The sequence below is a fragment of the Silene latifolia genome, chromosome X (assembly GCF_048544455.1).
Source record: "Silene latifolia isolate original U9 population chromosome X, ASM4854445v1, whole genome shotgun sequence".
NCBI lineage: Eukaryota > Viridiplantae > Streptophyta > Magnoliopsida > Caryophyllales > Caryophyllaceae > Silene > Silene latifolia.
The window spans coordinates 305,502,366-305,508,298 of NC_133537.1; the positions used below are offsets into that span (position 1 = coordinate 305,502,366).

Consider the following 5,933-nt stretch of genomic DNA (forward strand, 5'->3'; position numbering starts at 1 on the left):
GTTCCTGGTTGATATCTGTCTCTGAACTCCCGTGTTGCCTTGACTTAGTTTATTAGTTACGTATTAATTAACTATTACTCGTATTATCGCCTAATTCCTGTTCGTTCCTTTATTCTTTCTTTTTCTCAAATTATCCGTTTTAAAGGTATTTTCGACATAAATCATTAAATCCGATGTAATTATTGTAATTCTTCTTTATTGTATTTTTATTGTATCGTATTGCTTGTATGTTTTCACATGTAATTGAACTTAAATCCCAACTTTGACCCAATTGTATGTTAAATTACGTGTTGACCGACTTAGTCTAATTCTTCACATGTTAGGATTAATCTAATGGATGTTGCATTGCATGCATATAATCGACAATATATCGAGTATGAATAATTTCCCTAATCATTAGTAGAGGCCGCTATCGAGGCGGGCGGGATTAGGTGTTCGATCAAAAGAGCTTCCTAATACGTACCCTCACCGCTTACTCTAGATCTCTGTGAACATCCATGTTCATTGGCATCCACGAGAGTCATTCTAGACATAGAATACTAAGGGTAACGAGTTCTTGGTGTCTATGTCACTACTTTGTGTCTTGACATGACACGAGGTATTTCCAATTTTCCTCAATAAATTGGTGGTGACTCCACAAATGCAAACGCTTGTTCTTTCCCAAGCGCCCCCGTGGGCCCGTTGTCCACATTTTGGCGACTCCGCTGGGGATAATACACTTACGTGTAGCCAAAAGGGTGAAACTTGAATAAGGTTAGGGAATAGTTTGTACACGACAATTGTCGGTTTTCATCACCCTTTTCTAAACAAAACCATGACGATTTTTTGTAAATTCAAAATCCTTCTTTAAAATGTAAAATTTCGAACTTGGGCCTAATATTAGCGCAAAACAAGCCGAAACTCTGTCCAGTTGTCAAGTCAAAATTCGGGCCTCAAAACCCATTTCAAAGCTTCACTTTGAGTCCACTCCTACAACTACACTAAAGTTGACTAGGACCAACATTTTTCAAACTTTGTCATTTCCTCAAAACTCACTTGACACAAGTGGCACACTCCCACTTCACGAGTCAAAACATTTCTTTTCGAGTAAGTGTGCTAGAGTGGTCGATCGTGTTTTGATTCGTCGTCGATCTCTAAATCAGTTTTCAAGATGCCTGAAACAAGCGACGCGAACTTCAACCAACTCCAGAATGGTAATGATCAAATCCTAGCCGCGCTAGCTTGTATCCAAGTTACTCAAGACCAAGTGCATGATCGCCTTGACACCATTGAGGGCCGAATATATGCCGTAGAAACGAGGATGCCTCCTTGATGTGACCATAATTAGAGCATATTTAGTCCCTGAATTAGCCTTGTTCCCATGCTTTTTAGTGCATATTTGCATCATTTATTGTCTTTAGTTCTTTGTTTTGAATATTCTTTGAGGTTTTGATCCCTTGGTAGGAAAGGAGTGCAAACCTTGCATTTTCATGGCAAAACGAGACTAAATTGATTGAATTCAAATGACCAAGCATCAAGGAGAGACAAGATTATAAGGCCTTTGTACATACTATAGTAAATGGGCAATGATGAGAAAAGTTTTTTGCATCCCCGAGGAAATCCCCAAGGATCTTATGAAGAAAAGGGAAGAAAAGAAAAAGAAATGAAACTGCACAGCAATCCGTGCGGATTGTCCTGAAGACGCCCGTCCTCCACCACCACACTCCGTGCGTCTTCACTCCAAGACGCCCGGGCAGCAGCTCCAGAAGACGCCCGTCTTCTCCCCAAGACGCCCGTGCAGAGACCCACGAATCCGCCCGTCCCGTGCTAAAGACGCACGGATTCCCAGGCAGACAATTTCGTTTCTTCAAGCTTCAAGAAAGATGCCCATCCTTCCAAAAATACCGGCGTTTCCTTAAGTAGGGACTTAATCGTCATTTAAGCCCTTAGTTAACCCTAATTCCTACACCTAATCCCCACTATAAATACCCCATTAGTCTAATTAGAAGAGCATGTTCTTCTTAGCAATATTTAGTGTAGTTAATATCAATCAAATCTCTCTTTAATTTTGTAATCTACAATTAATCAAGTTTTAATACAAGTTTTATTTCCTTAATCTCTCTCTTGTTCATCCTTTATTTTGGATAATTGAAGATTATTTGGGTTATTATTGAGAGATTGACAACCTCTCAATCAAGCATCAAGTACTTCTTTTATTCTTTGCTTTATTATTGGAATCATTAGTAGGTATAATTCTTTTAATCCCTTTTTAATTATTGCTAATTACTTTCATTTATTCATCATGTTTCACTTTGTTGGTATGATTGACAACCTTGCTAGCATGTTCAACATGATAATGAGTGAGTAGTCACTTAGCTAGGATTAATGGGTAACTAGGGGAAACCAACATGGGGAATGATTCATGCTTAAATTAATATGCTTTCATGGTTTGTTTGCTTGCTTGTTTTGATCTCAACTCATGCACATGTTATGTTTGATGAAATGCGAGCCTATGAATCCTTGCATTTTTTACCCATCACCTATCTTTTCAATGAGACTTGTAAGACATAAACCAACTCCAGTCTCATTAGACCATGCATGTTGTTGAGTAGGGAAGATTAAGTCGACTTGTAGGTGTTGTACAATCTAATCGATTCGGCTCCGGGACCAAAACTTTCCTAGGATTGTAAAATATAAACCAACTCAATCCATCACAACAATAATTGCTTGCTTATAATTTGAGAACATGTTTGTATGATCAATTCCCATGAATCCCCTATGACCCCATGATACCCTAGTGTTTTTTATCAATTGTTTACAACCCTTTTAATTCATCTTGCTTGTTTACTCTCATTGCTATTTAGTTTAGTGATCTTCTACATCAAACCACATTTGTGACACCCCTAAGACACCGCTAGTTGCAATAGAAATCTCATCTCAATTCCCGTCCCATGGGATCCGACATTTACCTGCCTCTTTACTAATTGTAGAGTTGTTTGTGAAGCTATAAATTGTGTTTTGGTCTAGGTACTCCTAACGACAAGTTACCGAAAAGATATAGTCCGACCAAAAATGGCGCCGTTGCCGGGGACGGTGTTAACTTGATTTAGATTTTCTTATATTGTTATTAGTTGTGTCTTTCTTTGCCTTGGGGAAGTAAAACTCCTCAAGGTTTGTTCTAATTGTTTTCGAGTTGTTTGATATTTTGCATGTCTAGAAGGTCACAAGGTGACTTATTACCCTTTGATCGTGAAATTGAAAGAACTTTGACAACCAATAGAAGACTTACTAGGAGAACTTTGAGAGGTATTAGTGAGGTTATTCAACCAAATACTATTGAGTTCATCAACCCTTTTGCAAGAGAAGGTGAGGAGAACCCAACACAAAATCCAACACAAAATCCAACACAAAATCAACCCACAATGCCTAAGTTTTCATCACATTCCGTACCCACCGAGGAGAACCTACCCAATGGTACTCCCACACCACAACATCTAACCGGAAATTTTATTGTCAAATCCACATTTATCCAATTAGTCGAAAGAAGCCAATTTGGGGGGATGCCTAGTGAAGACCCTCATTCTCATATGGAGGCTTTTTGCGATTATTGTGATGCGATTTCTCAAACCGGTGTAACTCAAGACCAAATTCGATGGGTCTTATTTCTTTTTTCTCTAATTGGCACCGCGAAACAATGGTTGAAAGGCCTTGATAAGGCTACTCTCGGAATTGATTCTTGGAAGAAGTTGGCTCTAGCTTTCTACAAAAAGTTCTATCCACCGGAAAAGACTAACATGCTAAGAGCTCAAATCACGGGCTTTAAGCAAAGGGATGAAGAATCTTTGTATGAAGCTTGGGGGCGATTCAAAGGAATTTATCGCTCATGTCTTCACCATGGACTTAGCGAGTGGTTCTTGGTACAACAATTTTGGAACGGTCTTTATGAAGATTCAAGGAACATTCTCAACATGAGATCAAATGAAATGTTCACCGAAGTTGATGACAATCAAACTTGGAACAAAATTGAGGAAATTGCGGTCCATAACTCACAATATAGTAGACCTCGCAAGGCTACTAGAGGAGGAAAGCATGAAGTGGACTCCGTTACTCAATTGGGTGCTCAACTTAGTGCTCACATTGATACCATCAATTTGAAGTTTGAAAAAGCTGTGGCTAGACTTGAAGAAGCCTCAAAATCACCAAAGCATCATGTTAATACCATGACGGCATCTTCATCAATCCCAAGTGGGATATGTGAGAATTGTGGAACTTTGGGACATGACCAAAGTGAATGTAGGGGAACAAATGAACAAGTGAATGCTTTCCAAGCATACAAGAGTGGTACCCCTTATTCAAACTATTACAATGAAAACACCAAATTCCATCCAAATCTCTGATACAAAAGCCAAAATGTTCAAAACCCTCAAACAATATACACCCCACCTCCCATGAGAAACCAAAATCAAAGACCCTTTTACAACCAAAACCAAGGTTACCAAAATCAATCTCCATACAATCAACAAAATGACCAAGGTTTTGATGTTCAAAAAGCGGTCCTTCAAATGCAAAAAAATCAACAAGAGTTTTTCACTCAAATACAAAAAGATAGTCAAGCAAAGGAAACCACCATCAACAACATCCTAGCTCACTCCAAAATGTTGGAAACCCAATTGACTCAACTAGCATCTTCAAGCTCACAAAGACAAAAGGGGCAATTACCACCTCAAGGTAATACCCCAAGACATGAAAGGTTAGTGTCATTCACTTGAGAAGTGGTACAAGGTATGAAGCACCGAAGAAGCAAGTTGAGGATGAAGTTGTGGAAGCTAGTGACAAAGAAGAAATTGTGCAAAACTCCAAGGATGGAGAACCATCAAAAGAAGAAATTTCAAAGAAAAATGAAGACAAGGTCAAGGAGAGGAGCCCATTGTCATTAGACTTCCTTTTCCAAGTCGTCAAGCTAAGCCCAAATTTGATGACCAACTTGGAAAATTTATGGTAATTGCGAAGAATTTGGAAGTCTCAATTCCTTTCACGGAATTAATCAATCACGTGCCGGCCTATGCGAAATACATGAAAGACATCCTCACAAAGAAGAAGTCGATCTGGAAGCTTGAGACTATCGCCTTCACTAAGGTGAGTAGTGCAATACTTCAAGGGAGTTCACCTCTAAAACTCAAGGATCCGGGAAGCTTCTCAATACCGTGTACCATTGGCGACACCACGATCAACAAAGCCTTATGTGATCTAGGGGCTAGTGTGAGTGTTATGCCGTACTCGGTGAGTAAAAGGTTGGGGATGGGAGAGCTTAAATGCACCAATATTACACTCCAAATGGCCGATATATCGACGAAGACACCATTAGGGATATGGGAAGATGTTCCCGTACGAATTGGGAAATTTTTCATCCCGGTGGACTTTGTCATTGTTGACATGGAAGAAGATTCCAACATTCTAATCATTCTAGGAAGACCTTTCTTACACACCGCGGGTGCGGTGATTGATGTGAAGCATGGAGAGCTCACTCTAGAAGTGGGAGATGAGAGCATAACTTTCAATCTTGACAAGACCATGAGAGCTCCCCGGTTGCATGAACCATGTTTTATGATTGATCATTATAGCCGGAAGGATGATAGGAAGAAGTCGGAATTTCAATGGAAAAAGAAAATTGAAGATGCTCCATTCAAAGAGCAAGTGAATTGTGACAAAGAGAGCTTGAAAAGCTCACCAAAGTCAAGCAATGAAGAGGATGGCCTCATAGGCCAAGACAAGAAAATGGGAGAGTTGTCTCTATCAACTCGAGAGATCTTTAGTGATCAAGTAGATGAAGTTTGTGGTCTTTGGGACGATGAGTTTGAAGGGATTTTCAATCCCTATATTGGTAATGCTATCGATCAAGACCGACAACAAGGGCAAAGATCTATTGAAGATCTTTATCATGATAATGAACAAGC

General features: G+C 39.5%; 1 non-coding gene across 1 annotated transcript; it reads right to left on the minus strand.

Annotated features, from left to right (window-relative positions):
• Positions 1-3,773: 3,773 nt before the first annotated feature.
• LOC141624778 (small nucleolar RNA R71) lies at positions 3,774-3,880 on the minus strand. Its single transcript, XR_012534583.1, has one exon. It is a non-coding gene; the product is annotated as a small nucleolar RNA R71 (small nucleolar RNA).
• Positions 3,881-5,933: the final 2,053 nt, after the last annotated feature.